Source organism: Ursus arctos, unplaced genomic scaffold, assembly GCF_023065955.2.
Source record: "Ursus arctos isolate Adak ecotype North America unplaced genomic scaffold, UrsArc2.0 scaffold_3, whole genome shotgun sequence".
Classification (NCBI taxonomy): domain Eukaryota; kingdom Metazoa; phylum Chordata; class Mammalia; order Carnivora; family Ursidae; genus Ursus; species Ursus arctos.
The window spans coordinates 21,077,747-21,095,664 of NW_026622985.1; the positions used below are offsets into that span (position 1 = coordinate 21,077,747).

The 17,918-nt window shown below is 36.7% G+C and overlaps 1 protein-coding gene across 2 annotated transcripts in view; it reads right to left on the reverse strand.

Moving 5' to 3' along the window:
• The window catches only part of MAGI2 (membrane associated guanylate kinase, WW and PDZ domain containing 2), a 1,245,024-nt gene that overhangs the window by 216,204 nt on the left and 1,010,902 nt on the right, over positions 1-17,918 (reverse strand). The gene's annotated exons all lie outside the window — the stretch shown is intronic.

Below are 17,918 nucleotides of genomic sequence, written 5' to 3' on the forward strand. Positions count from 1 at the left end.
CCGTTTCTCAGTAAGCAGTGAGAAAATCAATTAGAATAATATTTAAATTCACTGTAGGTGACTCAAGGTTACCAACAGGTCTGCCAACAAATACAATGATCAAATGATGAAAAAAAATGCTACATGTTTATTCTTGGAGTTCAGAAATAGCTTTGTATTCAGAAAGAAAAGTTTAGAAGAATTTGTACCTTGAGGAAGTACATATTCTATGCTTCTTTTTCATCTTCATTTCCATCTTCAGTGCAATTCAGTTAATAGAATTTTCAAACTATTCAGAAGTAGTGGTCATAAGTTTCAGATGAAGAAGAAAGCCCTAGTATGGTTTTCTTCTTCTTCTTCCTCTTCTTCTTCTTCTTTTTTTTTTTTTTTTTTTGGTATAACTTGACTGAGTCAACTGCTATTTTTCTTTTTTATGGAAGAGGAAACATTTTGCCCATTTATCTTCTCTATCTATAGCTAGATGTGATTACAAAGGTTCCATGTACATGCAAGTAAAGATCACGAGCACTGGTTCTGGGATCAGGGATCCGGGTCCGTATCCTGGCTCTACTGCTTAGCAGATATGTGACATTGGGCAAGTGACCTACCTGCTTTGAGTCACAGTTCTTCTTTTGTAAAGTTGTTGTGAGGATTAAATAAGATAATGTAGGAAAATTGTTTGGCATTGTGCCTGACACATGGTGAGTGCCCAATAAATGTGGACCACTATTAATATTACTACTGCTAAACTAGGATGGAAGGGATTTGGGACCCTGGCTTTCAAACAGAAGGCTGCCATAGACTCAGCCTCTGATCTTAGATTAATTGATATTTCTGTAGATCTTCTTTAAAAAGGCATTTGTCCTTTCTCCCCAATGAATTATCATAGCGTTACAGACATCCACTAGTTAGAAGTTAACTTTATGATATTAAAAATGCCCTGAATGTTAATTATTCATTATAAAATAAAAACTCTGAAAAACAATATTTCCTCCTTAAGATACAGAAAAAAACATGCTTGCTTGAGATAATTGTTTAAAAATTTCAATTATGTATGAATAACAATTTCATTTTTAGAGAATTGTTCTATTATGGGTTGATATTTTTATTCTCACAAACCATAATATTTGAGAACTGAACTTGCAAATTGAGATTGTGCCTGACTACGCTGAGGAGTATATGAGGGATAAAAAGACATGTTTTCACAGACTGTCAAATGAGTAACTCAGCAGACATTAATTTATCAGGATAATTCTGAAATGGGTAGTGTAAATGGCTAGGGATTTCATTCTGAAATTGCAAACATCAAAAATGTAAAAACAGAGTTGAACTTTCAGAGCTAAATACTTTTCTAGCTTTCCTTAGGTGTCTGATATAAAATGATTCCTCCACTCTATGCATTCTAAAATAAATAATTCTATGAATAAAACATCCCTGAGTAAAATACTCTCAACAACATAGACTCGGTTAACACACACTCTTCCCAAATGCTAGAGACCTGCTTGAAAGTGCTGAAGATATAAAGACAGAAAAGTCAAACAAACATTTTCTGGGATCCAGCTTAAGTGTGATTCTAGAAAATGTCACAGACTCCGCGATTGGTTAGATGGAACTTCACACTTCAATTATGTGTATCGGAAAGGGTGTTGATGTAATGGCAGGGATTTTAGAGCAGGACTTAGGGCTGAGTTGGGATGAGCATCCTTTCTCTGCTACTGTGATTCGCCATTAGACCAAGGCAAATGGGGGCTCTCTGGAATCATTTTCAACTGGTCGGTCATTCCAGAGTCCCAGAGAAGTATCTGATCCAGACAAACTTTTTTCTTCTCTTTCTGCCTCTTCTATTTTTAAAGTTATGATCGTCTATTTTACATATTACAAGGTTGAGAGAATAATAAATACCACGTACCACCACCCAACTCAATGCTGAGAACATCGCACATATTGGTTGTGGATCTCCAGGTAGCAGCTCCCTCCCACTTGTACTCGCTTACTGCCCTCTTCAAAGGTAATCATTGTCCTGCATTATTCACATGCACTTTATGTTTTTATGACATATATGGGTACCTGAAAATAATGTCTCTAAGTAATATCTAATCCCTGAATAATAATATCCCCCCAAACATGGTTTTGCACACTTTAAAGTCATTGTAAATGGCATACATATTAATCTTCTGTAATTTCCTTCCAAATGTATTTGTGATATTTATCTCTTTGAAACTTTTACCTCTAATTCATTAATTTTCATTACAATAGAGTGTTGGATAGCTACATCACTATTTTATTAATATTTATTCATTCTTGTGTTAGTGGATGCTTGGGTTCTTGTGAATTTTTGGCTACTAAAGATAATTCTGCTGATAATCTCTTTCCGTGGCCCTTGCGCACTTGCGGTGGAGTTTTTCTGAGGTATGGACCTTGGCATAGAATTGCTGGGCTGAGACCACGTGCTGCTTCAACTTTGTTATGTCACGGCAAATGGCTGACAAAATAGGTCAAATCGATTTACACTCCCATTTCTAGTATATCAGAATTTTCATTGCTCCCTATCTGATACAATACTTAGAATTCTCAGACTTAATTTTCATTGATCTAATGGGTGTGATCATGTTTTTAATTTGCATTTCCCAGACTGCTAGTGAGGGTGAGCATCTTTTCATGCGTTTATTGGCCTTTTGGGTTTCCTCTATAGTACATCTCATTTCCTCATTTTTTCCTATTTGGTTAATCCTTCATGTATTTTTCTCACACACTGAATACTTTTCTGCCCACCTCCATTCTTGATCCAACATTCTTCATAGGTTTGGGAGGCTGCATGAGATAGCTAACATTACATGGGATAGGGTGTCAGAAGACTTTGGTCTGATTTCCAGCTCCATCACTTCCTAGCTGTGTGTCTTTCAAAACTAACTTAAATCCTCTGTGACTCAGATTCTTCACAACTAATGAGGAACAATAATAATAGCAACTTATTGTTCTATGGGAAAATACAAATGAGATCATACAGGTGACAGGGTTTGTAAGTTGCAAATTGTTATGCAAAGGATGACTGCTACTTCAGTAATTATTATGTCCTTAGTTATATCCTTCTATAAAAATCAGGACAGTCCCACCAAGATATTCCCACCACAGTCATAAACAAGGCTGAGTATGGGTTTCTGAGTGGGCTGATAAAAGACAGGAATGTAACAAATGCCACTTTCCTCTAAGGCTTTCCCTAACTTTCAACACTATTAACAAACTCCTCACCCCTCAAGCATACTATGCCAGAAATTCATGGGAAAAAGGAACTAAGCTCTCAAGGTTCCCTGCCAGGTCTAGAGAGTAGTTATTTGAATTATAGTGATTAATGTTATCTATTTTTGAGTTTTAATGTGATCTTGCTATTTAGAAACAGAATGAGAACTATTTGTGGTTCTTGGTAAGACTGCCTTATAAAATTTATGGATATTTTCCACTCAGAGCAATTTTTCAAGTCATCAAGCAAGCAGTGATAAAGTGATATCTTTACGGAGCTATGCAGAAGCTTTCTGGATGTAAAAGATGAGTGGTCAGTTATCACAGGATAAAAGCAACAACTTGACAGTACTCAACTGCTCACTTTAAAAAATGTAGATAGATGCCTAGACATTGTGTCATGCCAAAATTGTTGTAGATGGATTTGTAAGCAAACATTCCCCTGTTCAGATAGAACTAATTAGGTAGGATATTTATAGACCGTACTGTATGAATGTCATTTACATGTTGTGAAATAAAAATATGAACCACCTGGTACATGCCATCCGATGGTGCAATGCCAGGTCCTGGGACAGACTGGGCTTCAGAGCACGGAAAGAGACTGGCTCTAGCCCAAGCCCCGCTGGCCTATTTAAGAGGGAGAATTGGGAAAAGAATCACTTGATCGCTCCCTCTCTCAATTTATTCTTTTATAAAATGGGAATTAAAATATCTCCTCCATTTCCTCTTTCACACGGCTACTGTGAGAATGATATCATGCTTGTGAAAACACTTTTAATTTTACCAAGGAAAGGTTCTTCATAAAAATAAAATGTTGCATTTCTTTTGGAAGCCAAGCACACATTTTCATGGCCGTCTTGCCTGCAAGTTTACATTGTTTCCTACATGGCCATTCACTTTAGGCCCTATTGGTGCCAGATGTTTTAGGGCTATTGAGCCTGGGCCTATGGGTCAAATTTGGAGTGACTGATGAGCTTGGGGTCTCCAATAGAGCTGGTCTCATAAAGACCCGATTCCCAATGAAGAGATTTCAAAGTGCAAATGAAGGAGAGTCAGGCTGATGAAGCAGAAGTTTAAAACTGCTGACCTGTATGAAAACATGTTCCAAGCTAACTGGTCTCCCTCTCAGTCATAGGAATCAAAATACACTACTGGATACCTCTTGGGTACTTCATTATTTTGAGTAAAACAGGGCGCTTTTCACAAAGCATTGCTTAAAGTGCAGATATTTTTACACCTCTTTCTTCTGCTCCCACATGTGTTGAGTCACTGTGCTGTGCAGAAGCTTCCTTTTTAGCCTCTTTCACTTACCACCTGCTGTCTACCTTCCTTAGCCACCGTTCTGGACTAGACTAGAATGATTTACTTCACATTGCATTCTCATCCTGTAGTCTCCTCCATTAAGTTCAAACTACTCAATCTTTACACGTACTGGTTGATGCTTTTTACCAGCAGACTTTCCAACTTACTTTTGTCTTCACCACCCAATAAGTTCCCATTCTTGTGGTGCCGGTGTCTTAACTGCTCACAATTTACAACTTGCTCCTTGCTTTTTACTTGAATTCTGCTATTCCTCTCCCCTCAGGGGCACTTCCTTTCTGTGTGTAACTCCATCCCAACTGATTCATCCTTTCCTTCCCTTTTTCAAGGATATCTTCCATTATTCCTGCTCCGATTGCTACTATCTCTTCATATTTGTCAGTACAAATTCATCTCTGACTTTATTCCTTTGTGGGAGTTTTCTACCCGTTCCAAGTTTTCCCGAAAAAATAAATAGAGTAATATTACTATGATTAGAACTCTTCAGGTATTTAGGATACATTCATATTGAATAAAGGATAGAAAGATTTAGAGGAAAACTGTAATAGATTTCAATGCTAAATTTGCTGCCTTTATTGTTTCTAACTTGTGTTTCTGCCAAGTCATCTAAATTTTTACTAAAAGAAAAAAAATTCTCACCCTCTACTCCCCTCCCACCGATTACAAGCACTCTACATTTAAAAAATTACTACTTTTTGACATTCCTCTCTAGCCAATAGACTGACCTGCCATTTTTTTCTGAATCTTATGTGTTTGCGTTTTTTATAATAATAATAATAATATATAATCTTATTGTAATAGGAAATTTTATTATAATATTGAATATTCATTCTCATTCTATTCTATAACCCCCCAAAACATAATAAATTTTGACATATACTTGTGAGGGCATGCTACTCAACACTTCAATTAAATTGAAAATACCTGCCCTTAAAGTAGATTATTCTTCAAAGTGAAGCATTGTGATATACCAGATGCACAAACAGAATTGAAGCTGGGTCTCTTTGGGTTGTTCTTCGAGCAAGTCATTCAACATCAGTTTCCTCAACTACAAAATGGAGCTAATTGAAATCTGTTCTACCTACCATGTAGAAAAGAGGTGTCTGTGAAAATGTTCTGTAAATAGTACAGAACTATCATAATGTCACATATATAAGTACATCTATTAAATTTTTAAACAAATAACTGATAATGAGTGGAAAATAAAAATATCCTGAGAATGATAAAGAATAAATAGTTCAAATTTTTAAAAGGAAACTGTTAAATTTTATTTAATTACTTGACAGTCTGCTTGCAGAAATTTGAGAGGACAGATATGTTCATCCTTGTAACTGAATACACTATTTCCCAGCAGGGAAGACTAGTGACTCATGAAAGTATCCTTGGATTCCTCATTCTTTTCTGGAGTATAAATACAATGTGCTGAGGGTGGAAGGATCGGATACTCTGAACTGTGTGGCAGCAATAGTGGGGGTGGAGGGTAGAACTTAGAACATCCACATGTGTGGCTCTTGGCATATTCTCCACAATGTCACAAAGTGAGAAAGATCTGGAGAGAAATAACCAAGAAAATAAATGGATCTTTGTCTTATTTTCTCAGGTTCCTTGATGAACCTATTATAGAGTTCTATGTCTCTTATTGCCCCAAAGCTTTTCCTTATACCTAAAACTTTTTTTTTTTTTTTTTGCTTAAAAATCAAGACTGTTTCCTTTATTTCTGTTCTCATAAAATAGAAACATCATTCTCTTGGATAATTTAAAGCTGTTTCTAAATTTCCCAAATGATCTCTTTAGAGTGAAAGTTATAAAAACAGCCATTAATTGGAGGATATTCCACCTAGGAAATTCAGCACCTTCCATGGTTCTATTGACTTTAAACATCTGTCCTGCAGATAGCATTATGGTAGACATCCTCCCATTACGCAGAAATGCAAAAACAAATACTTAGGTTATGAAGGTATAAGAGGTAGGACAAAATGCCTTCATCAGAAGAGTCTTAGTTTATTAATTCTGATATGCTATATTTTAAGTCACACTGTGAATGAAAATGAAATGAATTGAGCCACAGCACTAAAATAAGGTTCCGATAATGTTTTATTATCTTTTTCAACATTATAAAACCAAGTGTGGCATATGGAGAGAGCACTGACTTAGGCGTCAAGAGATTTATGTCTTTATGTTAGCTATGTCAATACTTAGTGTTGTCAACACATCTCTGGGTCTTATCCCTCCTTTATTCATTAATTTATTCAGCAAATATTTATTATATTTAACTACTACTGTGACTCAGTCACTGTGTTATAAAAAGAGAAGACTGAGCCAGATGATCTCTAAGGTAGTTTTTTCACTCTGAAATTCTAAGACAAAGGTTCTGGATCTACCTCTTAGCTATGTCTACAATTGGTTCCTTCTTTTCTTCTCCTACTTCCACCACCTTAGGTCAGGACCTTACTATCTATTGTATGAACTTCTGCAATAGTCTCTTCGCTGGTCTTCCTGATGTCATAGCAGAGAAGACAAGGGAAGGAGGGAGGGAAAGCCTAGCATATGACATGATTCAGTAAGTCTGTGGGATTATGAAATTATCTTACCCCATACAGACCTCTAGGGGTATGTAGGATTCTTAATAAATTCCCTCTTCTGGTCAGTATTGGCTCAGGAACTAAGAGAGTGTGAGTATTCTGCAGGTCAAGGACATTAGTGCCATTGGCTGTAAAGCACTGGGCCCTGCCTTCCACCTGCTTGCCTGGCAACTCATCTGCTATACTATATTTGCTGATGTTTTTTCTAGCTAACATCCTTCAGTGCCTGTTCATAGGCAGATAATAGAGTCCAAATAGTCTAGCACAGCAAATAAGACTCTTGGTCTATATTTTCATCATCTCTTGCCTCTTCCCAACCCAACCGAGTCTGTGCTTCAGTTGCCTAAGCTACAGCCATGCCCCTATATGTGCTCTGTTCTTTCCAGCCTCCTGCTTCTCTCCATGCTTTGTCCCCACTAACAAACTCTTAATTACCCTTGGTCACCTTTCTGACCTTCTTTCTGGCCACCTCCTATTGCTGACTGTTAATTACTTCTCCCTATGTGTTAGTCTTCCTGACAGCTTAGTTCTTCAATCCATTTAACCACCTAACCAATTAAATTAACAGCACCTCGAGTATCTGTGACCATAGTGACCACCATTTTAATACATATAATATTTACAAACCCCATCTTACCTAATCTATATGAAACAGGCATTGTTACCTATAATTTATACATAAGAAAACCAAGCCTAGAAGTTACATAACTTCTCTAAAGTCACACTGATAATTAGGTGAAATTTAAAAATCTAACTCAAGACTGTCACACAAATGTTAAGAATTTCAAAGAGTCCAGGATATATGTTGACTCAAGGACTCTTTTGTGCACCTCAAATCATATCAGTAGGAACACTGGACAAAATATCTTTAATTCCTGAATATGAAAACAGAGAGATGAACTGCGACATTCTTTTGATTAGTTAAGTTCACGGAGGAAAGCAGTGAATCCAATAACTGCAAACAGGGGGCTCCACCACAATAGCTCAGGGAACTTCCCGCAGTCCTCCAAAACAGGCTGCTTGCAGGAAGGCTTTGAGAATGCTGAGGTGGAGAGTTGACAGGGCACTGCAATCCACAAAAGTCGGTAACCATCCTGAAACATCAGCTCTGGTAGAAATTATTTCAACAGCTGTGTGGTCTTGGGCAAGCAATGTCACTTTCCTCAGTCTAGTTTCTGTTCACGTAAAATGGGAAAGCCAGAAAACATCATGTGAAAGGTGCAGCTTTAATGGTACCTACATCTTGTGGGAATGTGGAAAGCTCTCCTACACGGCACTGGGAAACTTCTGTGGTGCCATTAAACAGGTTAGTGACAAGCTTCTACCCCAAGGTTCCCTGATTTTCTTCAAAAGCAGCCAGTGATTCCAACACCCTAACTATGGGCAAAAGGATACCAAGATGTTGTTTCTCAAAAGAATGAAAGACTTCTTAATCACATTTTATCATTTCATTTGTGTGACCCGGTGCAGATGCCTAATTAAAAGCTTGGTTTAAAAAAAAAAAAAAATTATGCCTAATCAGACGCATCCAACAATTATTCACTGGCAGATGTGAATTAGTCCAGCGATCTATTTACATTTCCTTTGTGTTTGGCATTGAGTGGTAAGATATATTTAAATACTTGCATTTTACTTTGTTGGAAAGGAGAAAGAAAAGAGAATTTAAAGGCACTGATTATTTGCTGATTTGGCAAAGATGAAACAACACTTCAAATTAAAACTATAAGTAAAGCCACAAAAAGAAAGCATAAAAGACTGTTTTTTGCAAAGCTCCAAAGAGCACAGGCTTTCTAAATAGCTTGCTCACTTTAATTCAGTAACATGAAATGGTCAGTGAATCTGTCATTTCTCTAAAACAATGTAATGAATTTTAAACAAACAGAAAAAAAGACAAATATGTTATCAGATGGATCCTATAAAATGAAAACGGGATGTTGCATCTAAAGAGAACTTACGATTACACTGGAAGAAAATAAAAACAAAAGAATTAAAAAATATACCTTAAAACCCTGGCAAAATAAAAGTTTATGATGGCAAGATAAAAATGCAGAGTTTCCTTGTCCTCTCCTGTGTGTTAGAGATACACACGAGGGCAAATGCATCATGCAGACATGCTCAACCACACACAATCCCCTACGAAAATTCAAACTACAGCAGTACCTTGTAGGGAAGAGTCATTTTATATGGATAGTAAGCAACTTGCATGCTTATTTTCAAACAGCATAAACTGTATTCCTGAACGAGCATGATTCTTTTTTATATAAATGGCTCCTAGGGGCCAATGTGACATGGACGTCCCCATCTTCTGAACTTATTCCCACACAGTATCAAATGGCTATAAGACCTCCCCTGAAATGATCAGGGACAGCTGGCTGGGGGGAGCCAGGAACTGTTCATGGACACGCTTTCCAACAGTTTACTCAACCCACAACTGTGGATTGCCGGCCATTCTGACTGAGCAAGAAAAATGAATAACAAGGAAAGATGAAAAGGACTGGACATCCACTTCATTTCAGATTGCTGCCTTCTGCCAAATAGTTTCAAGGGTTTGCGACCTGACCAACATACAAATACACACTTTTAGGACAGATAAGAAGCAGTCTTTTTTAGTCAAAGGAAAGTAGACTTTAGTTTTTGATACTGTGAAATTGACACTAGAAGAGGGGGAAATACCTATTTCAAGATGCCAGATAACATTCTGCGACATTGTTTCCTTGAATTGCTTTTGGGAGGGAAAAAAAAAAAAAAAAAAAAAAAAAGACTATCTGCTCCAGGGGAGCTGGGTCCTGTCTTCAGCCTCCAGAATGAAGATGGGGGATGCCTATTTGGGGGCTGTTCGGCCAAGGAAGCTCTCACTCTTAGATCTTGATCACCCTGTATGATATTTCTGGAAAGTGTTCTGGCTGTTGCTTCTACTGCAAGCCAATTAACAATCCCTAACTGGTACTGCAACATTAGAGGATGTTGATCTACTCCTTCAATCCCCTCATGTGGAAAACTGCAGAGCCCCTGCTGCTTTGCTGAAACGAGGGCTGCCAGAGTATCTCTCCCATATGGACTTGTGAACTGCTGTAGCACTGAGCTGCCGAGCTTCATAAAGTGGCTGGCGGAAAGACCAAACGTGCCATGCTAAAGACGGGAGTGTATATTGCATACACATGGGTCCAAGGCTTGATGAGAGAGCCCTTCTAACTTGTTAAGAGGGAAACAGACTTGGCAGATGTGAATCTTCACTGACAGACTTTGATCATTCAAACTTGGACGCTTTTATTTCCAATTTCAGTTTCTGAAAGAGCAATATTTTATACAAGTATCAAGAAGTCAGTCTGCTCATTGGGCCATATACACCAAAGATTGCCAATTAAAAATCCCTCAAACACATGGCACAGGGGAGGAAAAAATTTTGCCTTGGCTGCACTAAAATTTTGGCATCCAGAGAAAGATGGTTACTATCTCTTTGATTTATGTGGAAAGAAAGGGAAATCAATATGGTATCTTATAATATCAGACATCTAAGACTGCCTCCATTGGGTGTGTATCTCCCCATGACCCTCTCTATGCCAGATGCTGTAGAGAGATTCTTTTGGCGATGAATAATGTCACTAGTCCAGGAGTTTCAGGAAAATATGCAGCAATTTCCCTGCAGATAATGAGAGATTATTCTATTCTCAGATAAAACAGACAAATGGCACAGAGAAAAACAATATAATCCCCTGCTGTTCCCAATGTTACAATTATTATACCATACTGAAATTGATTGGAATAAATTAGCAGAGAATCATCCTCAAAGATTTTATTTTATTTATTTTTTTAAAGATCTATTTATTTATTTTTGAGAGAGAGAGAGTGAGTGTGCTCCTGAGGGCACCTGACTGGGGGGGGGGGAGGGGAGGGCTGAGGGAGACAGAGAAGGAGAGAAGCAGATTCCCTGTGGGGTGTGGAGCCTGACCCAGGGCTTAATCATGGGCTTGATCCCAAGATCCTGATATCATGACCTGAGTGGAAATCAAGAGTCAGACATTAACTCAAAGATTTTAAACTGTCCCTGCCTCTACCACCACCACTGAACACGTATCTACGTGAATAGGGATTCTATGTTATTTTGCACACTCAAGGGTTACAATACATTTTACGTTCCAGTCAAATACAGTTAATGATAAAGTCAGAAACAATGAAAATTTCTTGCTTTCTAAACTCAAATCTAAACTCAAAGTAATAATTTTATAATTATAGTATGAGCACTTTAAGTTCTTGCAAATCATAGTAAGATGCAAGAATCATCCCCATGGTCCCAGACTAATCAACTGAAAAGTAAAAGTTTTACACAGAATCTTGATTTTTTTGGTCCAGTTAATACAAAAACAGTCCATTAAATCCTTTCTACCAAAAAAACCACACTTTTGGAGGTCATACAGCAATGACCAAATTCGCTAATAATAATAGCTACTATTTATGTGCTAAGAATAGTAAAACTGTGTGCCAAAAACTCTGCCAAGCACTTTAGAAGCTTAATCTCATTTAATCCTTGAGATAACCTGATGGAAAATATACTATCCCCATTTTGTAGACGTGGTCATAGCTTAGAGACACTAAGTACCACATTTGCAAAGTAGCAGAGCTGCCTCAACCTCTGTATTTGGGGTTACATTCAGGACTGTGTGTTAACTATAACACATGCCTGGTTATATAAATATATGACATTGCAAGATTCATTTATTTATTTGTTTTTTTTTTTTTTTTTTTAAGATTTGTTTTATTTATTTGAGAGAGAGCGCACACGTGTGTGAGAATGTGCTGGGGGAGGGGCAAAAGGAAAGGGAGACAAGCAGATTTCCACCCCCTGCCCCAGCACGAGGTGAAAGCTCGATCCCTGAGATCGTGACCCCAGCTGAAATCAAGAGTCAGAGACGTTCAACTGACTGAGCCACCCAGGCACTCCTGGCATTTCTTAAGACTTACACTACAAGTTAATCATTTGGAGTTTTGTTTACCTAATTTCACATTTAACTGAATAGCTATTTTGGCATAACATAAACATACATGATATTTTATGATGATATACCAGTCTGGTTTTTATGTATAACTTGTAGCCCACATGAAGAAATCACCCAGGGGCGCCTGGGTGGCACAGCGGTTAAGTGTCTGCCTTCGGCTCAGGGCGTGATCCCGGCGTTATGGGATCGAGCCCCGCATCAGGCTCCTCCGCTATGAGCCTGCTTCTTCCTCTCCCACTCCCCCTGCTTGTGTTCCCTCTCTCGCTGGCTGTCTCTATCTGTGTTAAATAAATAAATAAAATCTTTAAAAAAAAAAAAAAAAGAAATCACCCAAATATAGAAATATCTACATTTGAATGGGCTAGTCAGCTGCCCAAGTATAAAGGCAGTAAATCAAAACAAAATACAGACAAAATAACAAGCTACAAAAGAGGACCATTGGGGATATAACTCTGAGGTCATAAACATCTACTAAATACAGGAAAAAAAAGAAAAAAACTAGTTTACTGTATTTTATGAGATGTTTAAACTTTGAAAATTGGGCTGTCATAAATCCCAAAAGACAGAACTAGTAGGAACAGGAATATGTATCCCAATTAACTGAAATCAGGGTGGATAATCTGAATGGACCCAAGTATGGAAGGGGCAGTTAGCTCATTAGCTAATTTCTAGAACATAAGAAACATATTTAGTTGTTGCTGCTTTTTCTTGTACATTGTATTTTCTATATTTTAGTTAAACAGACATGCTAGCTTTCCTACATAAATAATAATCAATGACTGTTGAAGGCATGCAATTGTAAACCATTTCCATTTTGACTTCTACTTAGGAAACTGACACAGAGAAAGCATAAAGTCACACTTGATATCCATAATTACTGGCCTATGGAAGTAAGAGATCTAAGGATTTAGTCAATGAATAATATAAAAATACAGTCAGGAGAGCATAAATATTTATTACTACATCAAAAGTCTGCTAGTCAATCTTTTAAAAATTCCTTCAGCATAAAATACTTGAGTCAGGATACTGGAAAAAATATTAATTAAAATTCAGACTTAGCTCTGACAGGATAGGACATAGGAACTATGCCACATATTTTCTGCTATGAACTGTCTTTATCTAATTTTTGTCTTAGTTTTATTTTTCCCTATGGGTTTGATTGTAGGTTCTTAAGTTTATTCACTTACTAAATATGCAATTATCATGTTAAATCTGACAAGGTATTTACCTGCTTTGTGAAGAAAGATTAAAGCTAAGAGGCAGAATTTTGTTTTTTTGTAAAGGCAAAGCAAATACTAAAATGAACTTCAGTACCTATTTCATTTAATTAAATATTTTTCTTTGTTCAGCCAAAATGTTCTCATAGATTCTACACTAATTTTTCTAAGTCAGAAAGGATACAGTAACACTATTTTTAACAGTAACTTTACTGTGGTTGATTGACTCAATATGTGCAAAAGATAATCACAGTTATGACATGTCTTGTATATCCTGCATATACAAAATACACATCTTTGTTTTCAATACATTACAAACTAGAGAAATATTTAAAACGTTAACTTTATGATCTGTGAAAATGATCATATCATTGGCATGAGTGAAAATTTGTGGTAGAAGAGAAGGTAAGTAATGATTCGGTAAACTCTGGTGGAGGGGGGCACTTGCAAACATAGAGGTGAGGGGCTAGAGATACAAATTTTGGAGTCATGACCATAGAGACCTAGGTCCTGAGCTTTTACTTCCTAATTTCTTTTGTTATTTCTCTATGGATTTTGTATTTAAAATGATTTTTTCGACCTCAATGCTTTCATTAAGCAGAAATTAATTAGTTCTTCTATTTTCACTAATTTAACTATTAATGAGAGTTTTTAATCAGCATGGATTAGCCAGTGTAACCCACGTTAGGTTAATGTATTTTTAATCATAATACAATAATTTTGATGTTTTAGTATGCATGCAAAAATATTTATGGGGTTCCTACCATGCGCTCTGAGAAGGGCCCGGCAGATACAAAGATGAGTCAGAGTCCCTACCCTTAAAATACTAACTAGAACTCCAGCTGACAAGAAAACTAGCATATAGTTATCATGGATAAATGCATGATTCTTTTTCAGTATTTTAGTGAAATATGAAATATGAGCCGCACTCACCAAAGTACCAAACAAAACAAAATTTAAAAAAAAGAGAGAGAAAAAAATATTTATCCTTTCTCTTTGGGGTAACGTAGAAAACAGCTGTCCTTACTTCTCATTTATCTAGTGGGCATCCAGTACAGCATCAACACAGAGTAAGGGATCAAGAAAATTTGCTGAAGGCAAAGATTTGTAGCCATGCAATGTCTTAAAAAAGCATGAATTATCCAAAGAAGAGCTGTCTAAAAGTGCAGCAAGTTTGGGAAACGGTGCTCGCCAGAGAGGGGGACTTCAAGTACCACTTGAAAGAGGATGAAGATTGGGGTGGCAGTCAGCGACTGGGGCAGGAACTGGGACAGGGGAGGCGGCCTCACACTACTTTATAAGTTGACTTTCGCTTTTTTGCTTTTTAATACAGTGGAAACCTTGCACAAAATCACATTCTTTGGACTGATCACAGTTCTTCAGTTGTGGGAGTATTTTTCCTAAGTGACTCAAATTGTGGCATCACACATCTCAGTTAAATACATAAAGATACAGATCATGTCAGAATAATTTAGACTCGATACAGTCAAAAGCTATTTGCCTAGGGGATGGTTATAGCCATCCCAAGAAGATAAAATGGTTTGTCTGATCTACGACTTTGTGGGTAAGTTGTGGCATACCACGCTGGGTACTCTGTGTGTGTGTGTGTGCGCACAGATTTATATTTGAATTTTTCTCTTATGCTCTCAGGGTTTTAGACACAATCTTATTTTACTTATCTGTTAAATGTTACACATTTATCGCACTGTGCCGCTGAGACATTCATTTAATGTTGGGTTAAGCACCTGGTTATTTTCAGGTGAAAGATGAAAAATAATTAATTGTTCCTGAGTTTTAGCATGCAGAAAAGGTTATATTTTTCATCAATTTCCCCTATTTATGGTCTACTAATGTGAATTAAATACACTAAATAGCAATGGGCGTTTAAAATACCCTTTTAACTGAGGTCTTCTGGGTTACTCTGCTGAAAAAGATTTATTGCTATTAGGCCTATTACAGGTGCTATGAACAATAATCACTTTGGAATAGACATGTATTCTATAGGACACTCTGATCCATGATGTAATCAATTATCTGAGTAAAGCTCAAGCTAGATCATGATTCTATAAAAGAACTGCATTGCCATTGTCTCCCCTATGAGCTGGAGGGTATTGCTTTTATAAAATTTAAAATATCCTTTCAGAGAAATATAAAATTTAAAGTCATTTATTACAGACATGACATGCTAATGAGGACATTTTAAAATAGTGGTCAGGCAACTCAGCCACCGTGCACTTCATAATTTATAGGTATATTTTATTTATTCAGGTTAATAAAGGATGTGTTTGACATATTATCAGACTGACCTTGTTTCTTGGCAAATACTGTCTTAAAGTCTCTAGAGCTAATTCCATTGCCAGCCGTTCCTTTCAAGGACAGCTTGTTATTATTCTCTTGGGAACAATTAACAGACTGTCGTACAGAATAACATGTACTTTGTCCTGAAATTCTTTATTGAAAAAGGCTCCCCAAATAAAGTGGTTTCAAACTTTGACTCTTCAGACTCTTAATGTGAGAACTTTTTTCCTGTACTTCAATTTTAGAATGTTCAAATATTATGTCAACACATTGGGCTAAGGAAATAATTTTAAAAGGAAATGTAGATCATATCTTAAAGCTAGGTTTCAGTCTAACCTTCTACGTTATTTCCATTGATGTCTACTTTGCTGGACAATGAGATCTGATGATCAATTTGACATGAGCATCGGTCAAATCATCATAAAAGATGCATGTTTGTCTAATATTTGGCACTTACTAAGGCTGCAAATCAAACAGAGATATTATAGATTCCCCGTCCCCCCCTTTTTTTTAATCAACAAGGCTTAAAATCAACAGGATTTTCTAGCCTAATATTCTAATTGATCTAGCTTCATCAAATCATTTTGTATTAATTTATTTTAGAATACAATTTCATTTAGGTCACAAGATCCTGTTAAAAGGATTATTATAAAATGAATTTAGTTAGTACTTAAGCACAGAGCTTGAATAGGAATTGTATACAGAAAATTATATATTACAAATCCTGCTTTTCTAAGGGGTATAGTCTAAGGCAAGGGTCAGCAAACTTTTTTCTGGAAAAAGCCAGAGAGTAAATATTTTTGGCTTAAGAGCTATATGATCCCTGTAGCAACTACTCAGCTCTGCCAGTCACAGACAATCTGTAAATGAATGAGTTTGGCTGTTGTAGTAAAACTTTATTTACAAAACCAGGTGGTGGGCCATATTTGTCCAGGTTGTTATAGTTTGGCAACCTCTGACCTAAGGGGAGGTCATGGCTCAATAAACAGCACCGCTCACAGGGCTTTGGAAAGAATTTAGAGGGGCGCCTGCGTGGCTCAGTCGTTAAGCGTCTGCCTTCGTCCCAGGGTCCTGGGATCAAGCCCCTCATCAGGCTCCCTGTTCCGCTGGGAGCCTGCTTCTTCCTCTCCCACTCCCCCTGCTTGTGTTCCCTCTCTTGCTGGCTGTCTCTCTCTGTCAAATAAATAAATAAAATCTTAAAAAAAAAAAAAAAAAAAAAAGGAAAGAATTTAGAGACTCCAGGTGGTTCTCAGAACCAAGACAGGGGAAATTAAAGTTAGAGTATGTCAACCACTAAATGAGTTTAAGTCTTCAGGACACTAATTATATTATAAAGTTGTGCCAGCACTATAGTACACACTTCATAGTTTATATAATACTTTTACAAACACCATCTTTTATCAGGAAGATAATTATGTCTACTTTATAGAATGGATATTTTATAGAATAGATAAACTGCTTTGAGTAATGATTGTTGCTCAAAGCCATTAAATGGTACTAAACTCATGTCCTGTGATCCCAAGTATTCTGAGTTTATTCTCTTCAAAGAACTCACAGTGAGAATCCTTTAAGAAATGAGAGTGAATGGGAGAAATCCTGGAACATGAAAGCCAGGCGAGTGGCCCATTTTTTAAAAGAAGAAAATGTTTCTAGAAATCATAAATATGTAAGACTTGTTACTCTTTTAGAACAGATTACGGGAAAAATTGTTTATGAGCACTTTGAAAAGAAATGGACAGTTACTAGCAGCCAGCATGGGTTGACTAAAAATTAAGCATTCTTAGTTAATAAATAACTTAGTTATTAGGATAATTCCACAGACATTGGGCATTGTGAGTTTAGCAAGACACTTGACAAAAAAATTCTTGATGGAGGTAAGTTGGAGAAAAATTGCCTGGAAAATATGTCAGGATAGTTTATAGATCTTTTTTAAAACACTATCACTGACATACAAAAAGTGGTACATATTTAATGTATACAAGTTGATGAGTTTGGAGATAAGTATATACCTGTGAAACCATCCCTACAATCTATGCTATCTATATACATATCCATCATCTGCAAAAGTTTTCTCATTTTTTTGTTTACAGAAAATTATTTATTATTATTTCTTTTATGATAAGAACATTTAACGTAAGTTCTACTCTATCAGCAACTTTTTAAGTATAAAATACAGTATTGTTAATGATGGCCTCTATGCTCTATTATAGATCTTATATTGTGTGACTGAAACTCTGAATGCTTTGCCTAATACCTCTCCATTTTCTCCTCTCTCCCTGTCAACCACCATT